The sequence below is a fragment of the Vulpes vulpes genome, chromosome 9 (genome assembly GCF_048418805.1).
Source record: "Vulpes vulpes isolate BD-2025 chromosome 9, VulVul3, whole genome shotgun sequence".
Lineage (NCBI taxonomy): Eukaryota > Metazoa > Chordata > Mammalia > Carnivora > Canidae > Vulpes > Vulpes vulpes.
In genome coordinates, this window is record NC_132788.1 from 81593248 (window position 1) to 81611774 (window position 18527).

An 18527-nucleotide genomic window follows, 5' to 3' on the forward strand; every position below is an offset into this window, starting at 1 on the left:
CAAAGCATAGCACAATGAATAGTATCTCAGTGTCTCCTCTCAGTAGGAAAACTGAAATGCTTCAAAAAAAAAAAAAAACTAAAAATATGGTACACCAAAAACTTTTTTGCATATGCTTGTCAATTCCCAGTATTCCAAAGAGGCACAAGGGGCAGATGCTGAGATCAAATATGAGCTACATGCCCTGCCTTTCCTGATTGCTGTCATTTTTGACTGGGGGAAAGGAGGACTGTCAGGCTAGAGAAAACCCGCTCTCCTCTAAACTATGACTTAAAAAGTCCCACATTAAAGATTTATTACTTTAAAGGCAGACCATGCTTTTCAACCTGGAACATTCATGGAATCCAAAGTCCCAGAGTTCAACATCTTCTTGTCCTATCAATGTATTGCTAAAATCTGAAACATCATTTTTATATGGAACAAACAACCATGTTATGGGGCAGAATGTAAAATGTGTAGGGTTTTTAATGTCAGAATGCTTTGGATAAATGTGAGGCTTACAGAGTAGCATTTCAGACAGTGCTACCAGGCCCTTGAGTGTTCAAGCGTACCCTTTGTGTGCATCCACCATTAAAAAGAACTGAATTGAAACACCAGATCCCTTGGGGTTATGCTGCACATTCCTTTGTGAGGAAACATAGGTTAGACCATGGGTTGGCAAACTTTTTTGTAAAGGGCCATAGAGCAAATAATTTAGCTTTGCAAGCCATGCAGTCTTTGTCACAACTATTTAACTCCGCTATTCTGGTGTGAAGGCAGCCATCCGTGCTGCGTCAATGAATGAGCATGGATGTGCCCCAAAACAACTGTATTTACAAAACCTGGCCCCAGGCTAGCTTTGGTCAACAGGACATAGTTTGGCCATCTCTGGGTCGTCCATCCATAGTCATCAATACCTATGTAAACTTAGATTATTGTAACTAATCTAGAATGTTAGCTGTCTAAGAGCAGGGACATTTACTACCTAATACTCAAGGTATCTAGTACAGCACCTGAATACTAGGTGCCAGTAAGTGAGCTGAATGAATAGATAAAGGTTTTCAGACTAGTCAGTATTCTATTAAGAATCTGAAGGAATAGAAGTCAAGGCAAGTAAAATTTGATTAAGAAGAGTTTTCAAATGTCCAAATAATGGAGTAGTGCCAAGACAATTGGAAGAGTAATATATCAGGCTCTGAGTGTGAGACAGCAGACATTTGAGAGGAAGAGATACATAGAATAAAGGAAGAAGTAAAATGGGAAATGAGGAGGTGGGTGAAAAATACAGGTAGATGGGGCTTTGCTTAACTAAAGCTTTCTTATGTGGCAATTAACAGAACCCTAATTCTAACTAGATTAGACTGAAAAGAGATTGCATTATTCCATATAACTGAAGAGTCTGGGGCTACAGGCATGGCTGGATCTAGATGCTCAAAAGATATCAACAAAAGTTTCTTCCTATTTCAGCTCTTTTTCTTTGGGTTGTCTTCATTATCAAGTAGCCTCTTTCCTTATGGGAGGGGGCTTCTAATATTTTATAGTGGCCTGTTGCTGCCAAGGGCTCATGGATTACATTCAGTGAGTATAGTAAATTCAGCAGAAAATGTTTCTCCTTCCCTGTGGTTTTAGCCAAAGTCTTATGGCTGACTCTTATTGAATCAACTGAGTCAGGTATGCACCCATGAACCAGTCATCATAGCCCAGGAAATACAGCACCAAGAATGACAACCTCTCAATTCAGGATTGGGGTCAGCTTCACTCAAACCATATGAACAAGGTCCGGGAGAGATGGTACCCGTGAAAGGATGGGAATGTTATACCTACAAGCAGGGGCAAGAATGTTGAACAGGAAAAAATAACACATGCCTGTGAGCTGCACCAATTTTCCTGGGACCAACTCTCCCTGCCCTGTGATAGCTCATTTATCATACCAAATCTACAAGTTTCTACCCTTTATCCAGCAGCCTGAGTCAGCCATCCTCCATAACTCCCAACACTTCTCTGTGAAAGTGAAGAACTGACTCTATGTGTGTCAGATGCTATTATTAAGTTACTAAGCAGCCTTCCCCTCTCTAATCCCTATATTAAATACTCTTCCACATTACATGATCCTTCAGTCCCTCTGCCTTCCCCTTCATAAATATCATCACACATGTCCTCATTTCATTTTGGGCTTCTCCATTAGCCTAGGGCTCATAAAAGCAGGGATCATGTCTGCAATGATTCCAAGCACAGTAGGTGCTTGATAACTACTTATTAATTGAAGAAATGAACACAGAATTTGAAATTTATCCTGAGAGCAAAGGGAAGTACTGAAAGATTTTGAGCAACAATTGTTTTCAACTTCCCCTCCCCAATACACTCCCTCTGCCTGTCCAGATTTTATCCATTATTAAGATCTATTTTAGTTGCCCCCTCCACACACACACACACTGTGATGGTTTCCCAAATCCCTGCCACCACATCAGTTTCATTCTCTCCTGAACCACAGTCTTCATTACCTCTATTATTCATTTATTAGCTCACTGTATTCTGCCTTAGGACATTTCTTGAACTATATTAAACTATTTAGTTCCTCTTTGCAGTTCCTTAATTGTACAGGTAATTATTCAGTCCTTCAAATGAACTAGGGCAGAAAATGGGAGCTAGACATCTTCTTAGCACCTCAAAACTTAACATTGTAGTATACTGAGAGAAGATTATCAATTAATGTCTATTGAGAAATGGATCATACATATTTTCCCAGGGTGCCGGAGTACCATAAAACCATAAAATTTAAGATGTTACCCTTTTCTGCATGATTTTTTTACAGGGTTTAAGGGATATGTGCATAAAAATTTATCTGTAATTAAAACATGGCTAAGTTTGCTCAAACAATTTTTTAAAGATTTTGTTTATTTATTCATGAGATACACAGAGAGAGAGAGAAAGAGAAAGCAAGAGAGAGAGAGGCAGAGACACAGGCAGAGAGAGAAGCAGGCTCCATGCAGGGAGCCCAATGTGGGACTCGATCCCGGGACTCCAGGATCACGCCCCAGGCCAAAGGCAGGCACTAAACCACTGAGCCACCCAGGGATCCCTTTGCTCAAACAATTTTAATAAAATTTGGACATAATACAATATATAGATAGACCATATCTATGATGAGTTGTCTTTGGTATTAAACATTCAAAAGCTGCCCTCAGCCTTGCTGAGTCTCTGGGACACTTTACTTGTAAAAAAAGAAGTAGGCATACTTACGTCACTGGTTTGTTGCAAGGATGTACTTGCATCACTGGTTTGTTGCATGCAAGCAGATGATGGCTGTACTGGGCTGAGCATCCTGTCCAGGATATAGTAAAATATAGTAAGCGTAAATGTTGTGGACAATATACAAAGAATTATAGGCAAGATGTGGAACTATAGACAAGATGTGCTGTAACACGATCCATTATTACAAAGAAAGCATTGGCCAAGCCATTGTCCCTAGACATGACCATCAAGCATAATGTAACTCTTTATGGTAAGGTATGAATATATGCCAAACATTTAAATTGCCCTACAGATACCACCCCTGAAGAAAGGGCTAAACTATATATCAGTCACTCATTTGTATCATTTATCTAATTTTTTTGGCATTTTTCTCTCACTCTGCCCCAGAACATAGCTTTGTTTTTGCCACCTTCTATGAAGAAGAAAAGTTTTAACACCCTAAACATCACCAATAATTGTGCCTGACATAAAACAGAAGGAGAAGAAAAACAAGAGTCTGTCTAATCCAAGCAGCTCTACATTTTCATGTTAGGCACATGTTGAATTTTTAATGATGCAAATAATTCATAAAAATTTACAAGCAATCATAATGGATAATGAAATTATCATTCCCCACTTAAAGCGATGAAATTAATGACCACAGTTCTATGAATTTTCTTGGATGATTGATGGAGGGAATAAACCTGATTTTATTGTGTTTATAATGAACTACCAGAGCCCAAGCTACTGGTAGTCTGGTTGGAGGGAGGGAAGGCATTTGTAGGCAGAGAAAAAAGACGCATAAACTTCCTTGGGGCAATGTAGACTAGAGCTTAATTGAAAAGCAGTGTAGTATTGATTCTGCTCTTCTCCATCATGGGAAAGGAAGTGAAACTATGTGGCAGTACTCAGAAGGTCGTGAAGTTATTTTATTTATGTAAATCTGAAAGCAATGGGGGGGTGGTTAAAATACTAATGGTTACTGAATTCTGATTCTCAACAAATTTACTTATCACAACATCTTCCTCAAAAACAAATGCTTTTCTCTTTCTCCTCCTCCTCCTTCCCACTCCTCCTTTTTTCTCTTTTCTTTTTCTCCTTTCTTCTTCTTTTTCTTCTCCTTCTGCTTCTCTCCCTCACCTTCCCTCTGGGATTGACCTTATATCTGTTGGTTGCTTGATAGTCCCACAATATTGTGAGATAGTCACATTAAAGCAGACCATTCTTTCTTCATCTACATCTGCTTTCTAGGAATAGAGTGCAAATTGGTGTGTTAGTCTCCAGTGCTTTATCAAGTCTTCTTGAGTTTGGCTGACCTCGTCCAACTGAGACATGTAATAGTCAACATTCATTCAACTCAGATTCAATTCTTTTTTACTAAATGAGATAGCCCGTGTAAAAGCACCTAGAACAATGACTCATAGTAAGCACTCAGCCAGAGCTTTGTTATTATCATTATTTGCTAGAGAATGGGAGAATCATGCCATAACTTCCTATTACTAACAGTCACTATTACAACTCTTACAGAGTCACCATTCCAAGAGCCACTGTTCCAACATGCCCATTAGCCACTGACAAACTAGAAAAGACAATTTACCTGTGGTCAGCATCTCAAGGAAACTGAGTAATTCACCCTTTCTTTCTTTAAAGGGCCACCCAATATTGAGGCAAAATCTATGACTGGGAGACCAAAGCCTGTTCAGTTGTTCATATTCATGAAACTTGAAGCATTTTTGTAGGCCTGTTTGCTCTTTGCCCAGACTCTGTTGTAGACCACGTACAGTAATTCACAAACATAACCAAGCATCAAAATCACCAAGGAGAATAATTAAAAACAAACACTCTTGGACAGGCTATTCTCTATAAATTCTTATGTAGTATGTATGGGATAGAGCCTAGAAATCTCTGTTTCAGTACCTTATCCATCCTCCCTGCAACGTATGATTTTGACTCCCTTCTCTTGTCCCATCAAAACTCTTTTTTGCTCCCTGGCCTCTCCTTAGTCTGATATTTCTGTACATTCTTAACCAGTTATCATCCTCAGTTACAAGCCAACTAACATTTATTGAGGACTTTCATTGGTACCAGACACTGTGCTGAACCCTTAACATTTATTGTCTCATCTAATCTTTGCAACATCCAAAAGAGGTAGACGTTCTTATTTCCCATTTACAAATGAGAAATTTGGGGCTCAGAGAGGTTAGAAGACTTACTCAAGATCACATAGCTAGATAGCAATCTGCCATATCTCTATCTGCACCAATATCTGATACACAGAACCCAGGTATGCCTGATTTCAGAGCTCCAGATCATAGATGCTACATAATAATAAATATTACATCATTATGTATAGATTTTGTACATACCTATACAATAATCATTGCATAACTGCCCTGCCAAAGACTCCCTATTCCTTGCAGCCGGGATCATAAATGGAAATGCTTACAAGGGTCAGGCAACAAATGCTGTTTCCAGAAGATGATAGGATAAGGGGTAGGAGCTAAGCTTCACGCCTATCCAGGTATAAAGCCTTTTCAAACAATTGCCAAATTTCTGGCTCTTTACCTTTGGGAAATCATCATCAATATGATCAAGGATCATTCATTAAAGTTCTCATCTTTACTGTTCTTTTTTAGATATTCACTTCTTAATTATTAGAATTTCTATATCATAACTCAGGCACTGACTTTGCAAACAGGAGTCAAAAGCTTACCTTTGGGGAAGGCTCACAAAACTCAGCTCAGCTTGGTTTTCTTACCACTGCCTGCATATTTACCCACATGTGTGGAGCCATTGAGGGTCTAATGACCCTACCTGAGATCCTGGATCAATTCATTAGAGTAAAATGACTGAGAGGACTCAAACATCAGGAAGGGAAAGTCACATTTACCACTTAGCAAACATGTGACCTTTCTTAAGTTACTTAATATTTCGAAATTTTAGTTTCCTCATCTGTGAAACAGGGCTAACAACTCTCACCACCCCACAGCTTCACTGTAAGGATTCAATGAGACAGTGTAGAGGCAAGCATGCAGAACAGTGCCCGGCTCATAGTAAGTGCTCAGTAAGTGGTAGCTATTGGAATGAACTGATGACCATGGTGGTAATTAATAGTTAAAATGGTTGCATTACCAGACTAGAATGTAACAATTTAAGATTTTTCCCCAAGCCTTCTGTCTGCAGCAGATAGGGAGTTAGGGTGCAGGAAAGGGATATTCTTTCAAGGTCATGCTCAATGGGGGTAACTCAGGAAGGACAGAGAGGAGTAGGGAGAAAAAGATGTATATAGGGGTCCCTCCCTTTTTCCACGTCCCCCAGATCTTTTCCACCAACTGTGCCACCCACAGCAGATTGAACAGCCTTCCTTATATCCTTCTAGCCGAGCCTTTTAAGTGGTTTGATTATTTTCTTTTACACAGTGATAATTAATTTTACTGATTTTACCAGGATACTAGTAATGGGATAAGAGGAGGACGCCCTGGCCCCAACATTCTTTAGAGATGACTTTGGTTATCCAGAACCAAATTATTAGCTAACAAGAATTTCCTTGTTGCATTGGTCAGTTTCATTCAGAGTTTCTCAGAGTATGACCCACTATACCCTAGCCATTCATGAACCTCTTTGGGAAAAAGTTTCTATAGTTACGTAAGTTTGGGAAATGTATGCTATGGCCCCTCTTGAAGATTTCGAATGTATATTAGCATAATAAAAATTCTGAGAAATCCTACAGAAAGTCACCAGCTTTTGGTTAAGATAGTATTTCCTGAACAAATTTCATCATGAGACTCTTCTTTCTTATATCTGCTAATTAAACTCTTGCTTGGTTTACATTGGAGCTCTGAAAACTGAGAAAGAGCACTGGAGAGACAGGGAGACAGAGAAACAGAGACACAGGGAAAGAGGAAGGGAGAGAGGATAACAAACTAGACTCAGTCATTTGCTCAGTGAGTATTTTCAGGATGCTGGGGTACCAGAGATAAAGTACAGACCAAGAATTTAGGTCCCCCCTTCTAGTGGGTTTGAAGCTGTGATTCCATCACTTCATTCTCCCTTTATTTCACTAACGGAGGGAATAGAGGAGGATGGAGACCCCTCTTTTCTGATATCAGCTCAAGCATCACATCCTGGGACAGGATATCCCCTGACCACCCACCTAATGTAGCTCTGCCCCAGCCACTCTCTGTTCCATGAAGCCCTTCTCCTATCTTCATAGGTCCTATTATTTTCAGAAATCACCATGCTTATTTTATTTGGTTATCTTCATGAGTACAAGGAACCTCTTTGTCTTATTCATTCAGTCTTGCCCTGAACTTAGAACAGTGCCTGACACATATGGTGCTCAACATAGATTGGACAGGTGGGTGAATTTGTAACTGAACAAACAGATGAAAAACAACAACCAAAAGCAACGACAACAAATGAGCCCTTTTGCAGCTAAATTGATAAACCTGCTCTCATTCACTGGGAAATGCAAAAAGATCAGTAAGGGAAGCTGTCCAATCAATTCTCTATTGTCCCTAATTCTATATTATTGCTCCTGCTTCTCTCATCTTGCAAGTACAGGACAAAAGTCGTTTGCCTGGCACCCAGTGACTCATCTCCATTATAAATATAATACTGCCCTTCAGTACTTAAGGCCGTTATCTATTGAACTGAATTGGATTAAAATAAGTGGAATCAGAGGGCTCAGAAGCCTGGGGGACCCCAGACCTGGCCTAGAATTCTAGCTGTGGATAGATAAGAAAGTGGCAGGTGGGGACACTCAGGGAGAGTCTTTGAATTTGGAGGTTAAAAAGTGAATTCTTGGTGGGTTCCTATACAGACTAGAAAAAAAAAATCCCCATGTACAGCCCCATTATTGTCACTTCACCTGTTATTAGTTTCTCAGTGTTCTGTATGTCATAGGCATGATACCAAATACTTTATATGCTTTATTTCATTTAACCTCATAACAACTTAGAAATTGAAACTCTGATGAGTTTTCAGATGAGGCACCTGAGGCCCAAAGAATTTAAGTTGCTTCCTATGGCTATACAACATATAAGTCTAGTGCATTTGGAATAGCCTGTTTATAATGAATGAAAATTATTCTGACATTAAAATTCATAAATAACACTATTTCAAAATTGATTATTGGTTAAACAAGTATTTATGAAATCCCTGCAGTGTGTCAGGCATTAGTCTAGATCTAGATATGCAGGGAACAAAGCAGACGAAAGCCTCTGCCCTTCACAGAGCTTGGCTTCTAGTGGGAAGAGACAGGCAATAAAGACAAGAACAAGAGAAAATAAAATATATGTTGAATGGCAGCAAGTGCTCAGGGGAAAAAATAGAGGGGAGTGCTAGGGGTACTGTTTTTTTTTTTTTTAAAGATAATTTTTTAATTTTTATTTATTTATGATAGTCACAGAGAGAGAGAGAGAGAGAGAGAGAGAGAGGCAGAGACAGAAGCAGGCAGAGGGAGAAGCAGGCTCCATGCACCGGGAGCCTGACGTGGGATTCGATCCCGGGTCTCCAGGATCGCGCCCTGGGCCAAAGGCAGGCGCCAAACCGCTGCGCCACCCAGGGATCCCCTAGGGGTACTGTTTTATTCAGGACAACCAAGTGAGAGTTCACTGATAGAGTGACTGGGCAGAGCCTGGAGGAAGCTGGAGACTGACTCATGCAGAATACTGGGGCAGGAGGATTTCAAAAGATAGGAAACCTCAGCTCCAAAGGCCCTGAGGTGGAAGTGTGTTAAGAATTTTTAAAGAACAACAAAGAGCTGTGGCTGGAGCTGAGTAAAGAACAGTGAAAGTGACAAGGTCAGAGGCAGTGAAGGTCCAACTTACGTAGGGCCTTTGAGGCGATAGTGAAGATTTTGTCATTTATTTTGACTGAGATGGGCAAACACTGGGAGGATTTTGAGCAGAGGAGTGAGCATAACTGATTTCCATTTAAAAGGATTATTCTGGCTTCTGAGGGTTTGCAGGACACAAGGAAAATGCAGAAAAACACATTAGAAGGCTATAGTAATAAGTCAAGGGAGAGAGACAATGGTGACTTGGACCAGAGTGGGGTCGGTGGAGCAGTCAGAAGTGACCATGCCTGTACTTTGAAGATATAACCAACAGATTTGCTGAAGCTACAGATTTTTCTAGAATAATTGGAAGGATGGAGTTGCAAATTGCTGACCTGAGGAAGACTTTAGGAGCAACCAGTTTGGATTTGGAGTAGAAAAGATTAAAGGTTGAGGGTTAAACATATTAAGTTGGAGTGCCTATTAAACATCACTGGTGTGATCAATGTAGACCAGGATTTCTCAACCTCAGCATTACTGACATTTTGACCTGGATCATTCTTCATTGCTGAAGATTGTCCTGTTGATTGTAGGAAGTTTAGCAGCATCCATGGCCTTTATTCAAAGATGTCAGTCATGACCCCCAACCACAGTCATGACTACCAAAAGTGTCTCTAGGCATTGCCAAATGTATCCAGGGGATGAGAGAGGAAGCAAGATAGCCCCCATTGAGAACCACTGCTGTAGATAGAGAAAAGAATAGGTTTGCAGACTGAGTCCTGGGTGTGCTAAAATTTAGAGACAAGAGGAAGAAAAGCAGCAAAGGGGACTAAGGAGGCATGGCCAGTGAGGTAGGAGGAGGACTGGAAGAAGGAATCTGCACTTCACTTGCTGTTTGAATAATTCTAAGTAGATATATTGATCATAAACCTCTGGAAACAAGTCTATCAAAATACATAGAATTTAATGGTAAATAGATTATGGTTGGTCCTAACCACCCAGCTCTGAAAAAAAAAAAAAAAAGTGTTGTTGTTGTTTATAAGATTAGTTATGGGGATCCCTGGGTGGCGCAGCGGTTTGGCGCCTGCCTTTGGCCCAGGGCGCGATCCTGGAGACCCGGGATCGAATCCCACGTCGGGCTCCCGGTGCATGGAGCCTGCTTCTCCGTCTGCCTGTGTCTCTGCCTCTCTCTCTCTCTCTCTCTGTGACTATCATAAAATAAAAAATAAAATAAATTTATAAAAAAAAAAAAAAGATTAGTTATGACTAAATTTGTGCTAGCCTACAAATTCAACCGCTTGGCTTCCTAAAATTCCTTTTAAGTGACTGTTACCTCCAGGAGCTTATTCATAACAGCAGCTCACATGTATTTGGCCAAGCCCTATCATGTGTTTGCTGTTCCAGTGCTTTACCTGAATTATATAATTTATTTTTTGTAATAAGCCCATGTGGCAGGTGTTTTGCTTCTCTCCAAACTACAGATGAGGAGACTAAGGCTCAGAGAGTTTATGTCTTTTGCTCACAATCACACAGCCCCTCAGACAAAGAGCCAAGATTCACACCAGTCCATATGACTGTAAAGCCCATATTTCTAACCACAGCATCTTCAGATTTTCTCAGAAGCTGCACCTGGCTTTGTTTTTGCTGCTTGACTTTCCAAGCACTAGGCCTAAATGAGGTGGAAACCATTAAAAGCAAAGCTGAGAGGCACTCTGAATCTGAGGAGTTCCACATGGATTTCATTGCATGCCTTGCACAACATCTCTAAACAAGGAAGGGAAGATGCAGGAAGGAAGGAATCAGGCATCCTTACGGAACCATAAAAACAAAAAGAAGTCTCCACTGTGAAAAGATAACTAACACTTGTAAGAGCTTTAGAAGCACTTAAAGGTTTTTACAATGATTACCCACCCAGGGAGTTAAAGAAGGCAAGTTTAATACTGTCCAATCCATAGCAAACGAGAAAATTTAGTCTCGAACTGAATGAATGATGGGCCCTCACATTGGGCATTGCAGGTACGCTTGGTTGAGCACTCTCCTGTAAGTTTATGTCTCCCTAGTACTGAGACAAGGAGAGTACACAGACCTTCCAGGTAGAAGTGTGTGATAGGAATGTCTGTCCGCTTACTTTACCTGGGGCAAAGGACATAAAACTGATTTTTGTTAGGAATGTGCACAGGTTGAATTGAAGGAAATTATAGTTAATTCTGACTCTTATCAATTGCTGAGCCCTCAAATTTTACTTAAATTATTATTTCAGAGTGAAACCAGAGCCAGTCATGACATTTTAGTTACATCTGGGTGCAAGACACCTGGCCTTGCAGTTATCTTATTCACTAGACTTTATTTTTTAAGATTTTATTTATTTATTCGTGAGAGACACACAGAGAGAGGCAGAGACACAGGCAGAAGGATAAGCAGGCTCCCCATGGGGACCCCAATCAGGGAATTGATCCTGAGCCAAAGGCAGTTGCTCAACCACTGAGCCACCCAGGCATCCCTTATTCTCTAGACTTAAGTAGGTACAGTGCCTTGGCCCATATCGTGTTCAAGAGCCTAGGAAACTATCAAAATCTCAATAGGAAATGGAGTAACTCTTAAATAAAGATAACAGCAAAATCAAAAATAATATCAAATTAAAGGTCTTTTAAATTTAACCTATATCCACTACTCGAATGCAATTCAACTTTTATCCAGTTTTTTATACATTTTTTTACAAGATGATTTGGAGTATCTTTAGCATGTTTAACATTGTGTGATTGGGAATCTCAAAGTAAAAGTAGCTAGGCCCTGTGGAGGACTGTGGTGGCCAGTGCAAGGGGAGCCAGATTTGGCTAGGAATATAGGTGGTATTTTCACTCTACTGAGATGGTGTCAGTATACTGTGATCTGCTTGAGCAGTGGTGATAGTTCTCTACAACTCAGATGTGTTATTTTTGAAGGACAGTTCTCTGGCTCTACATTGGGCCAATGCCATACCTGTGGCTTCAAGAGCAATTGCCCCAGTGCTTACAGACTCAGTTCAGAATGGACGTTTGGCCAGTTGGCCCATTCACCATTTCCTTTTGAGACTCCTGGCATTCATGACCACTCCCAGTAGTTTCTCATAAATGTTAAACAGAGGGGGAAAAAAAAGAACAAATCTACAAGCCAGTCTCAGGGGAAGAGACAAGCATGGCTCACAACAGTGTCCTCAGGGATCCTTCTCTGTGGGATGATGGGAACTTAGCCCATGAAAGCAAAACCAACAACAATTCCCATAATCCCCTCTGTCAAAGGCAACTGGGAGGTCTCACAGGATGGGGCTGGCTGCATGGAGGGCAGCCAAACCTCTGAATGGCTGTGCCTGAACCCTTCAAGTGCTGCCTCTGAGTGCCCAGCGCAGCTTGGGTGCCTACTCAGTCAGAGCCACAAATGCTAGGATCACTCGAATGCTGCTGAGGTTGGCTTCATGGTCATTGCTTTCCATGTGGGAGGCTTGATCGGGGCACCTTTGATGTGGTAAGGGCTTCCCCTGGGAGCACTTGACCGCAAGTGGGTTGAGAGACCTTGGCTGCCTGCCTTGGTCTTGGGAGGTGTTGACACTCTTGCTCATTAGGGGACCCAGACCGTGCTTTTGGCAGCCTTAGCCGGCACAATCAGGCCGCAATCCAGTTCTCATACTGTGGAGAGACTGGCAAACAGGGAGGCTGTTTTCTGAGGACATATGAGCTGGAAACTATTTTTCTAAGGCAGCAAGGTCAATAGGCAGGTGTTTATTGAGTGATTGCAATAGACTTTTTATTTATTTATTTATTAAAGATTTTATTTATTTATTCATGAGACACACATATACACACAGAGAGAGGCAGAGACACAGGCAGAGGGAGAAGCAGGCTCCATGCAGGGAGCCTGATGTGGGATTCGATCCTGGGACTCCAGGATCATGCCCTGGGCTGAAGGCAGGTGCTAAACCGCTGAGCTACTCAGGGATCCCCCTGCAATAGACTTTTTTAAGAGTATGAAGGGACTATAACATATGTCTGGGGTCTCCAGGATGTACCATTCTACCTGACGACTCCAGACCAAACTATTGAACATTCAGTAGAACCACAATGACGAGTGCCAAACAAAGGCACTATATCAGTTGGCTATTGCTATGTAACAAACCGTCTAAAACTCAATGGTTTAAAACTATAGTCATTTATTTCCTTCACTCATCTGCAAATTGGTGGGGGTTGGCTGATTCATGCCAGGCTCATCTGGGTGGCTCTGCTTCAATATGTGGGTCTGGTTGGTCTTGGCTCCTCACTGTGGGTTGGCCTCAGGCCTGTTCCTGCATCTTGGATGCAGGTTGGAGCGATAACAGCTACCTGAAAGAAGCTCTGCTTCTGAGGATGACAGAGGCACCAGAGGGTAAGCCCAGCCACACAAGCACATTCTAAGCCTCTGTTTCCATCACATCTGCTAATACCCTATTGGCCCACCCTCTTCCTGGTACTTTCAACCTCCCTTTTCTGATTTATTTTCCTCTATAGCAATGTGTGATAAATGTAGGAGGTATGAAAGACCTGATGATGATGAAGTGGACGAGGGAGGAAGAGGAGAAAACAAGAGTGAAGTCTGGGTGGCTGGCATTTCCTGTGGCAAAGCTGGGGAAAGCCTTAGAGGAACAGATGTGAGGGGAGAAAGCTAAAGCTGAGGTTTGGATACATTTGATTTCAGATTCCTGGAGAGGAGACATTCCAGTGGAAATGTCAAGTAGGCGAACCAGAGCCTTCATCTCTCTGCCTCACAGACAACCCAATTTCTACAAAGCAAATGCCTCATTTATGTAGATAAGAGGTAGTTTAGCTTTTCTGGTACATTAAAGGCCCCGAATCACATCCTATCAATTAGTTTGCATGAGACACACTGCGATGGCACAATTGATTCACTTGGCATAGAATATCATGCAGTCTGCCTGAAAGGCAGGCCAGAAGATTTTAATGCAGTTGTCTCCAGGCAATTATTAACTTTCCCTCTTAGCAACGGGACCAAGGCACTTTCATTCCCTGAAATGACAATTCTCCCTTGTTAAAGCTCACAGTTAATTTTAAGAACCACACCAATTTAACACCCAGCTCACACGAGCCATATACCTTGAATAAATGCAAATCCTGTCTCTGTGGCATGAATTATGGCCTTATGCTGAGCATTGCCATGGCAACTAATGACATCATCCCCCAAGACCAACCTGCACAAAATCCAATTCTCCAAGGGTCCTTATTTGCCTAAAGTGTATGTGTTGTCTTGGCTTATTCACATATGCATTTGTAAATATCACTCTGTTGTCAAAGGTTTGCAGTGGATGTTTACTGTCATTTTGGGAGGTATATTCCCTTTGTGGCAAATGTTTTTTTGTTCATGGGGGGTGGGGGTGGGTGGAGGAAATTCTAATGAAAATTACTGTGTGTATTTGATTAGCAACATTTGTTGATAACATATGGTCTGAGGAGGCTTCCGCAAATAAGAAGCTTTAAATAGTAAACAGAGATGTGACTGCGATGAAGCAGATGCTCTCCAAACACACAGTAGAAGGTTGCTTTGCGGTGGATTTCTCCTTCCCTCCACCCAAGCATATTCCTCTCCCTTATTTTTCCCCCTGATCAAAGTGCTCACTTTCAAAGCAGTGGCACTATGGAATAGGTTTGGAGAAATAATGTGCTGTGACTTTAAAAATCATCTCGACCCCCAAAAATATGAATTATCTGCTACTCATGTTTATTATTTGATATTAATAATGATGTAGTGTGACTAAGTGAGTCAGCCAGCTCAAGTGGATATGGAAGCAGCATTTGGGCACCACGTGTCTAAAATGCTATGATACACAATCCCCAATTTTCCAATACACCGAGAGTGCTGCAGAGAGCTCCATGAAGAATTTAGAGCAGCAAATCAAATCACCATGGGCTGAGCTGTCCTTGTAAGTGCATGTTTACAGTTTATCTTCGTGGATATGCTCCAGTGAGCATACTTCCTTCTGATCTGCTAATGAAAATAAAAGTATTCCCATTAGATTGAACCAGCAGTTCCACTGTGTCTATCAGGGGTCAGCATGCTTTCTCTATAACGGACCAGAAAGTAAATAATTTAGGCTTGTTGGCCAGATGGTCTCTTGTCATAACTACTCAACTCTGCCTTTGAAGTGCAAGAGCAGCATAGTCAGTATGCAAAGGGGTGAACATTAGCTGTGTCCTAATAAAACTTTATTGATGGGCATTAAAATTTGAATTTTATGTAATTTTCATCTGTCACAAAATATCCTTCTTTTGATTATTTTCAGTCATTTAAAAAAGTAAAAGCCATTCTTAGCTCATCAGCTGTACGTAAGCACAATATTTGGCCAGACTTGGCCCATGGGACATAGTTTACCAACCCCTGGTCTATAATCCTAAAATGAAAGACATATTTTGTTGGTGTTTTCCATGTACTGAGTATTGAGTTGAAGAGTGTGTATACAATAACATATCTCCTACTTATTCTTCCATTAATCCTCTAGGGTCAGTATTATTCTTATCCTCAATTAAAGATGTGAAAATCAAGGCTCAAACTCACTCTAATAAGTGTTATCATTTCTGCATATGATATCTCTGCTGGTAAAATATTCCTAAGTACTGTTATCTCAGTCACCTTTGGATCTTCGGCAGCTCCTAACACAAATGACTTGCACATGGTAGACATTCAGGAAGTACTTTCTAATGAAGAAAGAAATGAAGGGCTGATTAGAGCTATGATCCCTAAGGCAGTAGAAGGCTGATCTTCACCCAGTGCCACCTAGGGCATTGTAGGTTAGTCAGCTGGACTGTTCCTATATTCATTTCCCACCCTCTAGTAAACATACTTGGTTTGGAATGGACTCTCGTTTCTCAATATATGTTCCTTTATATTTGGAGGTGCCACTCTGAGTGATTGCATGTTTGTCTGTTGTTTATGTTTGTATCCTGATGGCTGAAAAGACCAGAAGTGATAATAGTAATTCATTTTATAACTTGGCAGCACTTTCCAGCATTATACCATTGGCATTCACATTGCTTTCAGACCTTGGCCTCATAAGTTAACCATCCATGACCTTGAAGGACCTATGCCTTGCTCCTCGGGGTGCTGTCCTACCTACTACGTATGCTGGGTCTCCACTGCATGCTGCCAGCCTCATAGTGCACTGCAGAGAATTGATGTGCTCCTAAAAATCACCCCATGTCCAAGGAGCTAAAGGTCTCAGTTTTGCTTAAAGGAGGTGATCATACCCTTGGTGGTCTCAAATGTCACATCTCTCCATAATCCCCTGAATTTAGTGACATGATTATTCTGAATTTGCCACTTATTCCTAGTCATTAAATAACTATTTGTTGTGTGCCAGGCCCCGTGTTTGGTGCAGGAGATTAAAAAAGAAGTTATGCTGTGCTCCCTGCCCCCAAGGTGTTCATCATCTAGAGAAAGAGCCAGATACACACACAGATAATTTTTGGGCTACGCTATGATACTGTGTTAAGAGTTATTGAGAGGCAGTGAAGCTCCATGATTTCATGCATAGGTTCTGGGGTCAGAATTTCTGAGTTTAAAGTATGGCTCTGTGGTAGCCTAAAGCCTTGGTCCAGCTACTTAACCTCCCAAGTCCTAGTTTTTCCACTTATAAAGTGGGGATAGTAACAGAATATACTTCATAGAGCAGTCAGAAGGATTAAGTGAGATAATCCATGAAAAGCACTCAGCCTGAGTCCTGGCAAACTTTAAGCACTTGCTAATTGGTGGCTATTTTTAGCTTTCCTGAGAGCTAGCTATACAGTGTGCTTATAGTGACAGATAGGATGGGGTCACCAAAGAGGGACTATTTTACCTATGTTCAGAGAAAAGTTAGGTAACCTCAACTGCTGCTTGTGATAAGTATCAACCTCTGGTCTTTTCAAACCAAACTGCGGTTGTATTTCAGTTCTGGAAAACTTTTAAGAAGAGGTATTCATCTTAATAACCATAGTCAATGCACAGCAAAGCAAAAGAAATGAGCAGAGAAGAATGCAACATTGAGAAATAGATTCATATAATGATGTGTGGCCCCACCAAAAGACCAAGGCTTTTGATGGTTCCACCACTGGCTAATTTGTCTATAGGGTAGGTAGCCCTCTGTGAAGTATATTGAACATGTGAAATAAATCTAAACTGAGAAGCTCTAGTGGCCCAGGGTCCCATCAATCCTGAGACAGAAATCTCCCTTTGAGTTTACAAGGGTAACGGATTTAACTGGATCAAGACACAGAGCAGTGAGTTGGTGGAACGTGAAAGGGAGGCAATATGGTGCCATGGTTGAGTTTAGGTTGTGGAGTCAGACAGCCATTTGCTTCCTGTGTGTGATCCTGGACACGTTATAGCCTGTGTGAATCTGAGTTTCCTGTTTGTAACTGTGAGAGTAATCATTATAAGCATTTCACATGATGGCCAAGAAGACTTAAAAAAATAGAATGCATGTATGTCTGAGTAACACTTTTAAGAGAGGAATTTGTGCCTAGCACATAGTAATCTGAATAAATATTAGCTATTTGTTGTAAAGATAGCCAGGTCTCTCTGTGGCTGGAAAAAGACGAAGAGTGAACGTTTCTATGAGAAAGTTTTCAAAGGGGAAAAGGACAAGAAATGGTGCTTATAATTAAATCTCCCTAGGTCTTCTACTAATAGGAAGCATCTACAAAAAGAAGTTGGAAGCGGTTTTTCACAAAGTTCAAGGACTAGGGCACCCTGGGTGGCTTAACAGTTTAGCGCCCCCTTCAGCCCAGGGCATGATCCTGGAGACCCGGGATCCAGTCCCATTTCGGGCTCCCTGCATGGAGCCTGCTTCTCCCTCTGCCTGTGTGTTTGCCTCTCTCTCTGTGTGTCTCTCATGAATAAATAAATAAAATCTTAAAAAAAAAAAGTCCAAGGACTATAGTGAAGGGTGAGGGTTCATATCAACACCAGTGACAGCCAATTTCTACTGCGTGGCCTATCTTCAGTCCCAGCTAAACAGACTGGGTGTCATTGAACTCAGAACCTTATTCATGGCCTTATTCATGCAACCACACAGGCGCACACTCAGACCTATGTTTGGTTTAATGCTCTGCATTGCCATGTTGGAATTCTTAATTATTTTAACTTCAAAACTGTTAGTTAAGTAAAGTTCGATAGAACAATGGAGCATGCATTTGAACATAAGAACCACTCTGAGAAAGGGAAAGACTTTACATGTTAGTACGTTTAGTGACACTTTCTCCTGCTTTTTGAAGAAGGAGCCCCACATTTTCATTTTGCACAATCCTTTATAATGACATAGCCCATCCTGATTAGACTGGAGCCTTTTTTCTTTTTGCCTGCTTCACCGGGCCAGGCTGCCATTTTGGAATCTGATGGATAAATTGGGATTCAGCAGTGACCTAAAACTTGAGGTGAGCCAAGGGTCATGGTGGGAAGCCAAAAGCACAGCTGCAGGTCTGGGGGAAAGGAAAAACCATTGAGTGTCCAAATAAACTGGGTTGTCAGGACAGCCTCCAGC

General features: G+C 41.3%; 1 protein-coding gene across 14 annotated transcripts in view; it reads left to right on the forward strand.

Moving 5' to 3' along the window:
* Nucleotides 1–18527, forward strand: part of CADPS (calcium dependent secretion activator) — a 456612-nt gene that overhangs the window by 248322 nt on the left and 189763 nt on the right. The gene's annotated exons all lie outside the window — the stretch shown is intronic.